Below are 18423 nucleotides of genomic sequence, written 5' to 3' on the forward strand. Positions count from 1 at the left end.
TCAGTAAATTGGAAAAACCATTATTACTCTTAAATACAAATCATTACAAACCGTATGACGACCGCATATGGTCCAAATTCAGTATTCATGAGTCAGATCGTACTAAAAATATCTCAAAAATATAAACAACAGGATGCTGTGTCATTCACAGTAATTTGCATCACCCTGTATGTTCCAAGGCGTCGAAAGTGTGTCAAAATCGTGTCATTTTATTACGAATCGATTGGGGGGCTTACTACGGAACATGACGCACGCAACAACGAACGAGCGACAACGACGAAATAATTTAAAAATAGCATTTCTGTTTCTAGACGTCACATAGCATATGTTATCCTGGATAACGCTATTAATTTAAGGATATTTCACATTGTTGTCTATAAGTGGAATAAACTTTCTGATGCAGATATCGAGTGTACCTAATTCTTGAGTACGACAACAGATGTGCTATTAATGATTGTGCGAAATATCATGCGTTCGATTCACTGCTACACTAGTCGAAATCAAGCTAGCGCGAAACACTGATGTTTGACCTCACTTGCGATAGATCGATACCACGATACAATGACTAAATTAATGAAGTCTTGACAAAAAAACAAACTGATTTTTGAAATAATCAAATAAGTTTAAGTCAATCACATAGGTACCATTATGTCTTTTTGTGTACAATTTTAATTTGAACACGTATAAATATCGGCCAAAGACAAGAAAAATACTTTTCACACATTCTCCAATAGAGAGTATTACTGTACATTTATCCCGCCAGAGTACAGCACTGTATGTTAGGTACACAAAAGCTTTGTCGCCTTTTGCTATGTTGACTGAAACGTTTATTTTGGAGTACTTTATTAATCCTTTCATTATGTATGCATTCGTTTGTGAAAATATACAACAATGTAGCATATTCGGGTGCCGAAATATTGGGAAAAATCGTTTTCCATAAGATAAAAAATTTTGAAAACTATGGGATACGCCTCACGTTGTAAAGTTTTCGAGCCAGTTAACGGCCGAAAAAAAGCTCGGAACACTTTACACGTGAAGACTTATTAAAATATGGACTTGATAAAGGTAAGATCTTCAGTCAAAATCAAGTTTATATCAGTTTATGACCACAGTTGACCAAATAATGCAGAACATAACCTAAAATAGTGTTATTACTTTCAGGATAATCCACTAAATCCTTCCTTTGTCCTTTATGCAAGTTTAAAGGAACCAGTTGTATAACCACGTTGTACCAGTAGCGCCATCTGCGCTGAGCTTTGCGTAATATGCCCTGTTCGTTGTGTCGTTTGCGTTCCGTAGTTTCGACCTGACTTGAAAACCAATAGTAGTACCTCTCCTTTTACGATTGTCCATATCAATAAAAATCAGTACGGTCATAATATTGGCTCAAAATGTACAAATTGGGTAATCAAAATAATTATTACACATTTTGATAGTGATTTTGGTCTTAGTGTGAAGTTTTAGTGAGTATAAATTACATTTGTGTTGGTATGGACAGTCTGAATGAGTTCAATAGCCTGTTATGTGGTATTCTAAGATACTTTTAGTCCAATTTTGTTTTTAAAAATCTCTTAAGAAAATGTGATAGGTATACTTTTTCTGGTTGTGGGCTACGTACAGTATACGGAAAATGTTATTTTTTTCAAAAGTTTAACAATTCATTATTAATCAGCGTTGTTTAGTCATGGTGAACTATCTATTGGTGGGAACCGCATGAAAATCCGTGAAGTAGTTTTTGAATTTATTGCGAGAGACGCGGGAGAGGACTTTGTATATGACCCGCATATCGAGGTCAAAATATCGTTATAATATAAATAAATAATATTGCCAAAGCTTGTATGTGTGTCAGAATGTTTGTTTGATACTCAATGAGGTTATATTTTTTGGATAGATTTCGATGTACCCTGCTTTACTAATCATACTTTTTTATTCAAAAATTTCTCCGAAAGCGATACGGACGCGTTCATTACATAGTAAGTATAAAGCGAAGTCGCTTATCGTAGTCTGTCCATATGTATGCTTAGATCTTTAAAACTACTACACGGAATTTAATGCAGGTTTTTATTGATTAGATTTAGCAAGTTATTATGGTGTTTCTCGAGCGAAGCCGCGGCGGAGCTCTACTATATTATAAATACGAAAGTGAGTTTATTTGTTATCACTTTAATCTTATAAATTCATACTAATACTATAAATACGAAAGTCTATCTGTCTGTTCCGTAATAACGGCTAAACCTCTGGACCGATTTTGAAGAAATTTGGTATGCATAAAGTTAAAGGTTCCCGTTCAAACATAGGTAGATAGATTTTTTTCAATAATCAAACCCCAATTTACTATAATAGGGGGTGAACGTTTCTGTTCCGCTTTCGTAGAATAACTCATGCGAAGCCGCGGGAAATAGTTTTACATACATATATTTCAATGTACGGAGAAGGATATATGCTACTTTTAATACCGTATTTCTGTTGGAAAGCCGCAGGCGAAGCCCCGGTCATAAGCTATAGTGAATTTCGTTTTTCAATTTTATTGTTACTTGACTCTTCTACTACCGACCGACAGAACTTACATATGTATATATAATTTTGAATATGGAACTTTACAGCCCATAACATAACCTCTTGCGGTCGCTAAGTTGAGACTTTGAATGCTCGTCCCAAAGCGATGGAATTATTAAGCCGCCAAGGGCATATAAATTTTTGCCGCTCCTACTTGTTGAACGAAATGGAACGTACTTACAAGTATCACGGTGGTGTAATGGTTAAGACGCCCGCCTGTGGATCGAAAGGTCCAAGGTTCGAATCCTACTCGTGCCATATGAGTTTGTATACCAATCTGACTCATGTAGTTTTCATCGTCCACCACTTGCATCCGGTAAAGGAAAACATCGTGAGGAAACCTGCACACTGGTTGATTCTTATTCACTTGTGTGTGAAATGGAGAAGGCAATGGCAAACCACTCCATTAATAATGCCAAGAAAGTTGTTGTGTGTGTTTCATTACATGTAACCACGACCCTCAGCCATGAGGAATATGACTATGAAGAAGACAAGTATCACAGACAACGTAATAGATGAGACAAAAATTACTTTATTTGTTATCTTTCTCTCTCTCTCTCTCTCTCTCTCTCTCTCTCTCTCTCTCTCTCAAAAAACTGTCATGGTGGAATTTCGTGTGAAGTTACTTTAGTGTCTCAGTTAAATAATAAACATTTAAGAATATTTCTATTCCGTCTCTACTTATTTATATATTTATCGTATAACTATACATTTTTTTAAACGTATACAGAAAAGTATTCGTCACAAGCTTCGTCAAAATATACGACAGTAAAATCCGCAAGAAGTGTCGTCGTCTCTCTCGTCTCTACTTACCTGTGATATTCAATACAGTTCAAGTTATACTATATTAATTGATTATACGTCGAATGTCTATGTAATATGCCTTTACGTCGTGTATCCACACCAAATGTTATGGTCAATATCACCGGTTTCGAAGCAACGTATCACGATGTGTGATGCGCGAACAAACTTACAGACAGACAAAAATTTGAAAAAAATATTGTTTTGGCTTTTATTAGATCCGTATCGAAAATTTGAAATGGTGTTGGTTAAGTGGTTAAGTGGTTAAGATCGTCCGCCTTTGATCGAAAGGTACCAGGAACGGATCCAACTCGTGCCACAGGAGTTTGTATACCAATCTGACTCATGTATAGTAGTTTTCATAGACCACTTTCTGATGATGGAAATCATCGTGAGGAAACAGTCAAAACGATCGTTTGCCTTAACTTTTTACCACAATATTCTATTAGACGTCCCTAACACAATCCATCCATCTCTTTTTCTGTCTCCCTCTCCCCTTTTAAATTTCGAATGTTTTTAAAGTAGATGTTGATATCTCCTCGTAACATGTCCAAACCAAGTATATTTGTTCTAATATTATGTTATATACAATCCAAATAAAGGAGAAAAAAAATTAAATTGGCTTGAAAGTAATGCCGCCCCTAAAATTTGTCGCCTTGGGTTTTAGCCCTCTCAGTTTGGTGTCAAATCCACTACCACTTTGGCCATGAGGGTTCCGGGTTCGAATACCGTAAATACATTGTTAAAATGAATTTATGATCTCACATTAGCAAAATCGTAAATTTTAACCATCACCACAAAACGCGGTGTGCTGTTAACAATGGTCTATGGTTATGATTCTATGAAAGTTTAATGTAGGGCGTTAGTTAATCTTTGCCAGTATATAAAGTACTACCTGATATGCCGGCTCCACACTGTCGTGGAACAGTTCGCCAAACTTTGGCGGATTCGGTATACATTGCTGGTTTTTCATTGCGGGAAATAAAATCACTCATACTAACTACGCAATATTCTCGCATTTGCGTTGGCATGTGTCAGAGTTCGGCGACAGTGTGGAGCTGGCATTAAAATGTAGTCATTATGACGAGATACTTGTACACTAATTTAGAAAAATACTATGATTTGACTATGAAATACGAGTCAGACTGGCAACATGCAAAGAATTAGAAAAAGAAACAAACTTATTAAATATACTAACAAATAAAAATGTCTTTTAAACATTATAAATAAATAAATAAGTTATTCGAGCCAGCAAAAGGCCAAACACGGCGGGAGATTTCCTTATTAATTTTATCTTTGTAAGTATAACAAAACAACACCTTTTTTTGTTACTAATTCACTAAAATGTCAAACGCATACCTCAGTTTTGACGTGAGGCCGCTCGGTCTCAAAAACAACAGAGCCAAAAGCTTTTGATTGTAAAAGAAAAACGAATAAAAAAATGGAAGACAAAATAAAAATACAACGCGAATGTTGTGTTTTATCATTACATATTTCGTATCAAAATGTGACAATGTTACCTTGTCTTTTACGGAGTTTTACGCTTATTTTTGTTAATCATACTTTGTCGACCTCGTTGGCGCAGTGGTAAAGTGCTTCCTTCTGAACCGTGAGGTCCCGGGTTCGAGTCCCGGTCGGGTCATGATGGAAAATGATATTTTTCTGATTGGCCCGGGTATTGGATGTTTATCTATATATGTATTTGTTATAAAATATAGTTTCGTTGAGTTAGTATCTTACTTTGACGCTAGCTCAATCTATGTGATTTGTCATTATATATTTATTATTTATTTTAATACGTTACCATCTGAGTATATCAGGGTTGCCTTCGCTGCCATAGAGCGTCGGAGCCCAGGGACTGCTCTCCTACTCTTCTTCCTCTATTTCGCATGATCTCTGGCATCCTTAGTTATCGATATATCAAGCCAGATCTTATTTTGTTTGCAATCTGTCAGCGCCAGGTGGAAGCGAGACAACCAGACATTTGTTTCCTACGTAATTTAGTTGGCTTTTTAATGCTGAGATAGGTCTATCTGGATGTCTTCAGTTTTCATTTCAAAAAAATCAATTTAATACATTTTAAAATGCTCAAATGGGATAGGCAATAAAATATTTATTTTATCTATGGGCAATACAGTGTTCACTTAATAGTATTTCTTTGCATAAACGGTACCTTATAGACATTTCTTTTCTTCTTGTTGTCATTCATTGTTGTATTGTTTCGATACGGGTAACTCTGTTATTACGAGTAGCGTTTATGAGCTTGATGTTTACCGTTGCATTTTGAGTTGTGTTTTCTTTAGTAACTATAACTTTTGTCCGTTGCTTCATCCGCACAGAAGGCTTGATGTCGTCGAGCGATGTCGACGACCGTGCGAAGTGGAGACGATAAATTAGAAAAGCGAACCATGGACTCCGACGCTCAACGGCTGAGAAATTAACCGGGAAAACGCGAGAAAGAAACACCAAAGATATCATCGTTCTGTCCCGTTCCTTCTCGTGTATATTAATAATAAGCATTGTTCTCTCTTATACGAGCGGTAAGATAAAAAATGTTTATAATTTTTTTGTCTACTTGTAGCATTACTGCGTTAGTTCAAAGACAGTTGTAGTTTTTAGTTAATTTCTCAAAAGCTACGGCATTTCGGAACGACCACTGCTGAAAGGAATGCCGATAGAAACTCATTCGAACAGTGTTGGTCCCTATCATGCCAGAAGGGCTTACTTATTATTGTGTCTTGTCGTAATATTTTTTTCTTATAATATAACAAAGTACATTGTCAAAATGTATATAATTAAACTTGGGTTTACATCTCTTCACGAACCCGCTGTTTGTATTGTATTTTAAACTGTTCATTTATGACTAACGTAAAACTTAAATAAAAAGAAATGGTTTAACAACTCTCACTGTTTCTGTATAGTGCACTATACAACAGTGAACAGTTTACTATTACAGTTAAATGTCGTTGTCAAAGTAACCGTTCCCCAAAACGCTTAGGTTTCGCTTACCCGGAATTGCGTTTTGTTTTAATGGATAGGCCATCAAAATCGCAATGATAGAAATGTTTGTTTGTTTGAATGTTTATTGCCCATAAAGCAAGAATCTACAGTTAATAAAAAGCTTTAGGACCTCCTGGACGCAGTTGTTAAGCGGTGGTGGATTTAGCTTCGGATTTTGTTTGTGGAATTTGTACATGGCGTTTTGTGAGAAATACTTTTATCGGGAATCATTGGTGTTCGATTTTATTAAAGTAATTTTTACGACTACCGCCATCTAGCGGTAGTAGACGACGTTAAGTCTTAGACTCAGGTCATGGCGCTGAGGCCGTGAAAAATTTTGAACAGTAAACCAATGTGCAGTTTTCTTCACAATGTTTTCCTTTCTTCACCAGAATTATTTCCATTTTTAATAACTTCGCGTGTTCCCAGTTGCATTTGGAGCTGTGACGCCCCAAAGCCCAGGGTTCGCATATAAAAATAATCATACAATTTTGAAGATTTGGCTGTTTTTTTACAACCTGACCTGACGTTTGGGAATACAACTCTCTTTGGGAACGTTTTTGTTGCTTATCAAAGCTCTACGTGTCCCTTAGTCGTCTCGTACGTCATTCATGTGCATATGGTCCTATTCTAGGGCGGAACCACACGCCACAAAATTACTTCACCAGAAAATTACGTTGGGAACAAATGTCTGTCTATGCCGCTCCCGCCCGGCCCTGGCAGAAGCGGCAAACCCAAGAAGTGCTGGCTTGATGTCGTCGAGGATGATATGCGTGACAATGGTCTGACAACTAGGGATGCCGGCGACCTTGCGAAGTGGAAGAAATACAATAGAAAAAGACTCTGGGCTTCGAAGCTTATGACTCAGAATGAAGCCACTCATAATACATTCCGGTGAGAGAGGGAGAAATAACACTGGAAGCAAGCAGTGATTAATAATAATCTTACCAATAATGTGAAAGTTTATGAGGATTTATGTGTGTATGTTTGTTACACTTTCACGCAAAATCTACTGGACGAATTGTTATGAAATTTGGTACACGGGTAGAATATAACCTGGAATAATATATAGGCTTCTTTTCATCTCGAAATTCCCAAAGGAGCGAAGCTCCTGGGCGCAGCTAGTAAATGATAAAAATCTCACAGTTACAAATTAAACATTTCGGAAAGTAAACGAAAATAATCTTAATTCAAATTATGCGTAAAGGTCAATCAAGAGAAAAAGCTATAAACTTGAGATTCTTCTCTTAGGCTTTAGGCTAGCAACCAATCAATATTTAATGTTAATTCCATCCACATACTCGCCATACAGCTAAATGTGGCTTTTTTCTTGGCTCTGTCCGTCCCGTATGATCATCATCATCATATCGAGTATGTAATTGCTGACACTGGTATCAGATTTTATTCATGTCGCTTAAAGGCATCTGACATGACTCTTACAACTATTTACCGGCATCTAGTGGCAGGTAGTCGCATACACACTAGGGAACTAAACTGTCGATGAAGGTTTCACGATGTTTTCCTTCACCGGAAGCAAGTGGTGGTCTATTGGTCTATGGAAAACTATTAGTATATGAGTCAGATTGGTATACAAACTCATATGGGACGAGTAGGATACGAATCTGAGACCTTTCGATCCACAGGCGGGTGAATTTCACGACTGTTTGAACGCGGCGTGTAGCGTTTCATTAGTGTCGCTCATTGTTTTTTAATAAAGAATATATTTTTTTAAATGAAACATTTATAACATTAACATTGTACCAATACTCTACTTATTTATAAAATAGGATAATTAAATTGATTACTGTGTATGGTACAATTTGATAAACAACTATTGACAGCCCAGGGCGGCGTTCAAACCGCTCGTGAAATTTACTCAGTGAATTTCACGAGCGTTTTAACACTCGTGTCATTGAGGCTTAACCATTAATTCACAACCGCTTCCCTTTATCCCGTAAGGTATAAATACGTTATACTGTATGTACTAGGGTATATTCATGGTGAAACAGGGTGGTATTGAAATATGACTATCACGAATGCATGGGGTCGCTTGTTTATTTAAAGAATTATTTACATTGGACCTCATCTCAAGAGCTTTACCATCGAGGATCGTCGATAACACAAGTGATTTTGTGATTTTTTCACTTTTCACTGTTTTGTTTTTATTTTGTGTCTCTCTCTCTTTCATCTTAGCGTTTTCCCGGATTCTTCATCGGCCGTTGAGAGTTGGAGTCCAGGGTCCACTGATATTTTGGATCGAAAGTATCACAAGTAAATACATTTTGAATTATTTAATAAATAACACAGGTGTTTGGTTCCAATTCTACAACAGATCACCCCATCACACCCCTCTCGCGGATGTCGTAGGAGGTGACTTTGTGATAAAAAGCCTTGACTACTGATAGGCAACAACATATATTTTTTTATATATTATAATTTACTAGTTGCGCCCCAGGGCTTTGCTCCTGTGAGAAATTTCGCATTTGTAATATTTGCAGGATTAGGATTCAGGGCTTAGCAGCGTCTTAGCAGACAATGCAACCGGCACGCGAAGATAAGAGAGAGTATAATAAATAAAGACATTATTCAAAATGTCTTGAAATCTCATTAAGACTTCCCAATATGCAATTTACATTAACTTAATTTGAAAATTAATGAAAATAATCCGATATGCACTTTCATTAAATAAAATCATTAAAATTTCAGGGGGTAACAACCGGGGACAATATACAGTTTTATTTTTATTTATTATATTATATTATAAATCTAATTATATCAATGTATCAAGCATTCTGCATAATGATTGATGACTAAGGGTGCGTATCGACTGGTTTGTGAAGATATATTTCATCAACACGTGTTCCACGCTTCATTCCGGGCTGAGACGCCGCGAAGTCTGCGTTTAGGGCAGGTAGTCGTAAAAGTCATGTCAGATGCCTTTAGGCGACTTGCATAAAACCAGATACCAGTTTTAGCCATAACACACTCGAAAGGAAGAAGAAAAAAGAAAAACTTGAAAATAAATCTTTAAATTTTAGCACATACACACTAGTGTGATATTATCCTTACATATAAAACAAAGTCCTTTACCGCGTCTGTCTGTCCGTCTGTCTGTCTGTTCGCGATAAACTCAATGCACGGATTTTCATGCGGTTTTCACCAATAGATAGAGTGATTCCTGATGAAGGTTTAGGGGTATAATTTATTGCGTTTTTACCTGAGCGATGCCGGGACGGGCCGCTAGTTATTATTATAAAGAGGTATGCGTTTGTGAGTTTGTGACTTTGTAAGTTTGTATGTTTGAGGCGGGTAATAACCGAAACGATTTCAAAAGTTCTTTCACCATTAGATAGGTACATTATCCAATATTGCTATAGGCTATATTTTTTCTCAAAATTCCAACGGGAGCGAAGCCCCGGGCAACATCTAGTTTATATATATAGTTGGCAAAAATATGCAATATTATAAAAGCATAGTGTTGCATAATTTTGGCAATATTCATACAGTATTCCGTCCCCTCGTGATGCGAATGTGCTCGCAACTTTACCCCAAGGTGCAAAATCCATCATGGCCCAAAAATTTTAATTTGACGTCGGCCGCGCTACGTTGGGACGCGGTGCGACGCAAATTTGACACATCAATCAATGCTCTTGTATGTATGTTTGTAATCTCTGCACTACTGAATTGCTAATTTCACGAGTGCGTTATTACTAACACTGGTGTTCAATTCAATTGATTTACTGATTTTTACATTGTATATTGCATGTTCCAGTTAACTTTGATGTTAACTTCACGTGCGCAGAATAATTCAATGTACGCCATTTTATCTAAACGATGTGGTTGGTTGGTTAAAGCCAATGTTGACTGGTGCAACCCACCCTATGGTGTCTACTCTCACTATTTGTTTTAGTGTGGCAATTTATTTTCTTTGTCAATAAAAAGAAACATCGGACGTATATAGCACTATATATGTAGCAAGTGTGGAAATAGTTGGTATTTGTAATATGTTGGAGTCGTGGTGTCCACGCGAACTAAGTCGCTGGCATAAGTTAGTAAAAAAAATACAATGTACTAACAATTTTAATGAGGAATACACATAATCCAATTAGATATACACATGAACTACCACTAAATGCACACAAAATTATATTAATTTAAACTACAAACTAAATTAGGTACTTGTAACACAGGCAGCAATGGAAATCGCTGTCGAGAAAGCCCTTTAACAAATAAATAAAAATAAAATTCAAATGAGCGATCTAGAAGTCGCTTGTGTCTATGACTGTACTACATTATTCGATTTTATTATTTCGCCCGTACTCGATACCACTAGAAGTGGTTATTGCTTCGCGCTCAATTATCATACGTAGACTACTTCAGTTTGAGCACTCTGGGATGGACAAATTCCTCACTCGTTACGGTCATCTGAAAAAAAAAAAAAACTGAAAGTAGTTTGTGACAATGAGATTATTTTAAACCTGTTTCGGGTAAAAATTGCCCTCCAAATATTTAGCTATCCAAAATAAATTCATAAATATGTATTTCAATACAAATTGCAATAAAATATCAAATTGGTTCAGCAGTCTAGCTATGAAAGTAGACAGAGAAAATCGAAGATATCGCTCATAAAAGTAAAAGAAACGCGTATTAGATAAATACTAGAAGAAACGAAAAAAAACAATTTACATATTCGCAGTGAGACGCAGCTAACCAATCACAATGCGCCGTTGTGACGCAACGACAACCACACAGCAATGTGATTGGCTCGCTGCGTCTCACTTCAAATCGACTCGATAGTGAGAAATGAATTGCTAACCCATAATTCGCAGTCAGAGCGCAAACATCTGTTGTCTCTCATTGTACCAGATTTTACAAAATCATACCGCGTTGTATGAGGTAAATCGAAAAGTTGCATGTAAATGTTCTATCTCGTGTTAGCTCGTTTTTTCCAGTTTTTCAAGTCCTTGATCATCGAAGGAGTTTCAGTTTTCAAATATATAAATATATTAGGACAAATCACACAGTTTGAGCTAGCCCCAAAGTAGGTTCGAGACTTGTGTTATAGGATACTAACTCAACGATACTATATTTTATAACATATACATATCAATCAGAAAAAGATCATTTTCCATAATGACCCGACCGGGGATTGAACCCGGGACCTCTCGGTTCAGTGACAAGAACTTTACCACTGCGCCACCGAGGTCGTCTTCATCATGTATATGTTCAATGTATGCATGTATTGAACACATACATTTGAAACTTCTAAAACGGTGAGTATAAAATAGCCGACTCATCTTACGTCCATTTTGTACGTTCGTCGGCAAGCCAAGTATTCGGAAGTCGTCGACTTATACCACATTGGTATAATCAGAGAAATCAAAACATAAATAAAGTCCACATGTATTGATTTTTTTTATTGTTGTCAGAAGTGGTTAGTGCAAAAAAAAAAAATAGGTTCAACGTACGCTTGTCTATGGTTGATTGTATCTTTACGCAGTGGTCAGAGCCTTGGTGACTTTGAAAGTTGTTTTAAATTGGACGAGACAAATTATTTTAGGTGTTCCAGGTTCTTTTCTCGATTATAAGTCTTACTTAACATTTAGTTAATTTGATGGTAGTCCAGTGGTTAAGACCGTCCGCCTGTGATACCAGGTTCGAATTCATGCCACATGAATTTGTATAATATAATGTATAGTAGTTTTCATAGACCACCACTTGCTTCCGATGAAGGAAAACATCGTGAGTTGGTTAGTCTAGTGTGTATTGCGACTACTATTCACTAGACGTCGATAGATAAGGGTCATGTCAGATGCCTTTACGCGACGTGAATCAAATTTGAAACCAGTATTAGCAATATGATAGATACTTGAATAAAAAGAATAAATCTTTAAATTGTGAAGATTCGTTTGTAATTTTACAATAGGCCGACTTTTTGACGTCAACCTTTTTTGGGAAGGCTTATCCATCCTTTAATCGCCTCGTACGACATCCACGGGAGGATAAGGACTGGTGGTCCAATCTTAGGGTGAAAAATCAAAAGATTTTATTGATATAATTTAAATAGTAGTTCTAACAACGAATACAATTTCAAATGGTAAAGATTCGTCGAAATTTATAAATAGCTGCGCCCCGGGACTTCGCTCCCGTTGGAATTTAGGTATAAAAAGTACCCTATGTGTTATTCCAGGTTATATTCTATCCGTGTACAAAATTTGATAGCACTCGGTTCAGTAGATTTTGCGTGAATGAGTAACAAACATACACACACTTACATCCTCACAGTTTCGCATTCATAATATTAGTAGAAGCAGTACTTTGTATGTTTAATTTTAACACTAATCCACATACATGCGCATACGCATACGTAAATAAAATAATCTACAAATATCAGACCCATCATAGATTTGGCCGTGGGGAGAGAGCCTTCACCTGCGCTTTCGTTGATACAGGGGTTACGGTTAAAATACAAACAGATCATTAGTGCGCGGGCGCAGGCATTCCTTGTTTAGGAATGTCTTAACATGCCCAGTTAAGGGGAAGCGCTTCTAAAAATTACGTAATCTATTTTTTCTGCTAGTTTTTCTGTTCTTCTTCTAAATAAAATTGCACATCCGCAAACAAATATTTGTGATTACAGATACAAATATTTACCCGCGTTGTTAATCGAACCATTAGATAACGGACGGGCGTGGTGACCACTACGCCAAACAGGTCGTATATAGTCTTCTTCTTCGTAATCGTATTCCTCATGATTGAGGGTCGTGGTTATTACGTGGAATGAAACACACACAGCACTATTAATGGATTTGTCATTGCCTTCTCCAATTCACACACATGTTAATAATCAACCAGAGTGCAGGTTTCCTCACGATGTTTTCCTTCACCGGAAGCAAGTGGTGGTCGATGAAAACTACTATATCTGAGTCAGATTGATAACAAACTCATGTGGCACGAGTAGGATTCGAACCTGGGACCTTTAGATCGACAGGCGGACGTCTAAACGTTATTACACCACCACCGCTTCCTATGTAAGTCTTTTAACGCAAGCATAAGTCACGTTTCACCTTCCCCTTAACACAGAACCATTGTCCGGTCCGTCTTTGAGTTCGTATCTCCTTGATTTATAGTCCCTCTGTTTGCGCGCCCGTTTCATTAATATTATTGTAAATATTTAAGTAATTGTTTTGTTTACTTCCATTGGTAACTGAAAACAACATCCCACTAATATTATAAATGCGAAAGTTTGTGAGGATGTGTGTATGTTTGTTTCTCTTTCACGCAAGATCCACTGGACCGATTGTTATGAAATTCGGTACACGGGTAGAATATAACCTGGAATAACACATAGGGTACTTTTTATCAAAAAACTCCCACGGGGGCAAGCCCCGGGGCGCAACTAGTATATAATAAAGCTGTAAGGACATGTCTGTATATCACAATCCCAACTAATATTATAAATGCGAAAGTAAGTTTGTTTGTTACCTCTTCACGCGTTATCCACTCAACCAATCTTCTTGAAATATAATAAAACAAAGTCCTCTGGCGCGTCTGTCTGCCTGTTCGCGATAATCTCAAAAACGACTGCACGGATTTTCATGCGGTTTACACCAATAGATAGTGTGATTTCAGAGGAAGGTTTAGGTGTATAATTTATTGTTTTTACCCGAGCGAAGCCTGGACGGGCCGCTAGTGTATAATATATGGAGAAATTAAATTTCGCGTCACGATATATAAGTATAGAAAAAGAAGTAGGATAGCGGACAGCGGCTTCGACGCTTTATTACTGAGGAAGAAACAGTTAAAACGCACCAAACATATTTTTTAAAAGGTACTAGATAGTACTATATTATCGGAACTTTTCGTAGAAAAGCTCTAAAGCTGTGAAAGCCATTCACAATGGTCGCCGCTTTACCTGATTGTCCTTGCGTTTTTTGTCCGTCTGTCTGTTAGTCATAGTAGTTATCAAGAAGCCAGAGGTGGGACTTTTAGGGTTCCTTTGTTTGCGACGGAAATGTTTAGGATATTTTAAACATTTCATGTTAGCAAATAACCATACAATTTATTTCTTTAAACTTTGGGATTTACTATATTGAGTGATCGAGTGATTAAGTCCCGTAAAACCATAATAAATTTTACACCGAAACACAATATCTAGAAAAAAATCCTGTATCAAAATCCGTTGCATAGTTTTAAAAATCTAAGCATACATAGGGACAGACAGCGGGAAGCGACTTTGTTTTATATCATGTATTGATGTGTTTTTTGTATATAAGAAATTGCGGATAAACATAAAAGTATGTTGCATTTAATCGTCATGAAAGAATACGAATTATTTTTCACATTTGGTTGCGAAACTCGACGACCTCGGTGGCGCAGTGGCAAAGTGCTTGCCACTGAACCGAGAGGTCGCGGGTTCGATCCCCGGTCGGGTCATGATGGAAAATGATCTTTTTTTGATTGGCCCGGGTCTTGGATGTTTATGTATATATGTATTTGTTATAAAATATAGTATCGTTGAGTTAGTATCCCATAACACAAGTCTCGAACTTACTTTGGAGCCTAGCTCAAACTGTGTGATTTGTCCTAATATAATATTTTTTTATTATTACATTTGTCCTTATATTATATAAACTTAGTTGCCGACTCGGGCGAAAACTTTTAAATTAATTTTACGTATTGAAATTCGTAATAATTATTACCTATATCAAAAACTCTTTATAATGTGCAGACAATGAAAACCTAACAAATTTTGTCACACCAGAAAAGAACGAAAATAAAGATGAACAAGAGAAAGAGAGAGAGATGTTGAAGAAGCGCCTTTAGAAAGGATGAACTACCAAACAGCTCGCTCTTGACCATTTTTTCTAAACAACTTACTAGACAACCACAGGGTGGGTCGCCTTAACGATTTAATTTCGTTTCTATTCTATATCTGGATGATGTCATGTCTGAAATACTTAAAAAGGCGTTTGTGGGTGTTCCCGTGTTTACGAGAAATGGTCAAAAATAGACCGACACTTAAAAAAAAACTATAGTAGGTTGTTATATTTCGCTGTTATCGCGTATTATAAAAGGAAGTACCCATGTCGCGTCTGTCTGTATGAGCGCGATAAACTCAAAAACTACCGGACCTATTTTTGTACGGTTTTCACCAATAGATAGTGTGATTCTGTTTCCCGGTTGAGTCATGATGGAAAATGATCTTTTTCTGATTGGCCCGGGTCTTGGATGTTTATCTATATATGTATTTGTTATAAAATATAGTATTGTTGAGTTAGTATCCCGTAACACAAGTCTCGAACTTACTTTGGGGCTAGCTCAATCTGTGTGATTCGTTGTAATATATTATATTATTAATATATTATTATATTATTCTCGTGGAAGGTTTACGTGTATAATGTATGTCGTTTCCCACTGTTCAATGTCCACTAGTGGACGTAGGGCATAGAAAAAATCTCAGTACCAGGTTCGGATCCTACTCGTGTCCCATGAGTTGGTGTACCAATCTGACCCATGTATAACAGTTTTTATCGACCACCACTTGCTTCTGGTGAGGGGAAACATCGTGAGGAAACCTGCACACTGGTTGATGGTTAACTTGTGTGTGAAATGGAGAAGGCAAAGGCAAACCACTCCATTAATAATGCCATGAAAGTTGTTGCGTGTGTTTCATTCCACGTAACGATCACGACCTTCAGCCATGAGGAATACTATGAAGAAGAGAATAAGTAGTACCCAACACCATCATCATGCGATAACATATAAAAATATATATATATCTCTTCAAGAATATCCATCAAATTATCATATACCTATATTTTTATTCAGGTCAGTATTATACTACGCTTCGTTATATCTTTGATTAGGTTCACGCTATAAAACGTAAATAACAGACATACAAACATTATTAGGAAGTAGGGTAGTATAAAACACAACGGTGACCGCTTCACGCCTAATACACAAAATCTATCCAATCATATTTATAAATTTAAATAATAAAATTCTTATCGCTTTCCGAATAGACATCAATGAATCAGCCATGGACGACGGCATAACTCACGGGCTATAATGATCTATAGATCACTATATAGATCCTTCGAAAAAAAAAGACACGATACCATAATGCATGCCATTATATCCATCCCGTTCTAACGTAGCGCGCGAAGCGCACGAGAGCGTGACAAATATAGCTCTTATTCAAACTGATTCTTGTTCGGAATAACAGTCTGGCGGTGGCATCGGTGGCGTTCGGACGTGTCTGAAAATTATTTAACATTATTTTTTACGATTTGTGATACCGTTTTTATAACCATTTAAAAAAGACATTATAAAACGTGTTATTATATTTTTTGGAAACATACTGTGCTGTGTTTGTGATTTTTTGAGGAATATCGAATTGACTGTGTTTGGAATTTTATAATCAGGTTTGTGCTTATTGTTTTTTTTTTTTTATGATATGTCATTTTTTAACGTCTGTCTTATATTTTACTGTCATGGATAGGCGATAGAATGATATTATGTTTGTTATTAACACACTTGCACACTTTTCTTATGTCTATTATAATATTCGAGAAAGCTTTTAACATCGTTACGGAAAGATCTATTCGATTAACATATGCATATGTATATAGGTTTTTTATAATATTGTTTATGGTGGACATTATTTAATATAATTGCTTGTATTTAAATGAATAAAATTACTATTAAGACATAGTTGTAATTCAGTTTTCTATTTTAAATCGTTAAGATATTCTAAATTAATTCATTATTTTATAAGGTTTACGTATCAATACTCAATTTAAAAAAAAAATATTCATCTAGCCATTGGTATTAATTTTAATTTCTAACATATAATAACAGTATAAAAATTAAAAATGTTATGGGCGAGTTTCACAAGCAATAATTTTGGCGTAAAATAAGGTGATTTAATTCTGGAATGACTTACGAGTATGCATACTTCTATACCTAACTTACATATGTTAAATAAAATGCGAAACAGCTAAACCGCTGAGCCGATTTGCGTGAAATTCACTGTAATGAACATAGGCCGCGGACGAAGCTGCGCGCAACAAGCTTATTGTCACATGTGAAGCCTTGCAGACTTCCAGACAAGTATGGAAACCTTGTAAAAACGATAATTTTTACCCCTTAAGATGGTTTGTGAAACGAACTTCCTTCTGTGGTTAACCACTTTTAATTTTAACACGTATTCTTGCTAACAAAGACGGATTTAAATCAACGGAGAAGAATTTTTCCGTTTTAGAAGTCTTAATTTCTGCTCCTACAGAAGTTTCGAAAAAAAAACCAACCTATTTCTATTAAAATGTTATCAAAATCTGTATGGGAATGAAAATAAATACAGACCTGTATTTTCATTCCCATACACGCGTGTGATTATCGACGGAAATGTCCATATTTTTATTAACAACTAGATGTTGCCCGGGGCTTCGCTCCCGTGGGAATTTTGAGATAAAATATAGCCTATAGCAATCTTATATAATGTCAACCTTTATAATGGTGAAAGAATTTTTGAAATCGGTTCGGTAGTTTCGGAGATTACTCGCCACAAACATCACAACCGCACGCCTCTTTATAATAATAGTACAGATGTCTAATTTCTCGTATAAGTTTTAATCGAAATCTGCGTGTCGTTTTTTTGTTCAATGATAAAAATTTTCACATCCCCTCTCACTCATAATCAAATACTTAAAAAATTGTTTCGAGTTATCTGCAAAATCAGGCATTTCTCCTATTTAATGTTTTCATATGGCAACCCTTTGTATGTCATAGCATACAACATTTTATGACCAACGTTAGCCTGTTTCCTTTCTTTCATCTCCCGCTCAAATTGCACTAGGAAACTAAGCTAATGCGCTTGCAATTATAATTAATAAATACCCAACACCGTGCGTGTAAAATGTATAATAATAGAGGCCATTTTACGATAGCAAACATATCCTTATTCTTTAGAAGGTAATGTTGTAATAGTGAAATGTATCGATAGTCGAAATACATCGACTATCGATCGATAGAAAAATCGTGATATCGATATTTCTCATTTAG

General features: G+C 36.3%; 1 protein-coding gene across 1 annotated transcript in view; it reads left to right on the plus strand.

Annotated features, from left to right (window-relative positions):
• The first annotated feature begins 16583 nt into the window (after window positions 1-16583).
• The window catches only part of fj (four-jointed), a 35438-nt gene continuing 33598 nt past the window's right edge, over window positions 16584-18423 (plus strand). Inside the window, exon 1 of the mRNA XM_053765786.1 lies at window positions 16584-16784. The gene's annotated coding sequence lies outside the window, so the exon portion shown is untranslated. The remainder of the gene's footprint in view (window positions 16785-18423) is intronic.

Source organism: Plodia interpunctella, chromosome 28 (assembly GCF_027563975.2).
Source record: "Plodia interpunctella isolate USDA-ARS_2022_Savannah chromosome 28, ilPloInte3.2, whole genome shotgun sequence".
In the NCBI taxonomy this organism is placed as follows: Eukaryota; Metazoa; Arthropoda; class Insecta; order Lepidoptera; family Pyralidae; genus Plodia; species Plodia interpunctella.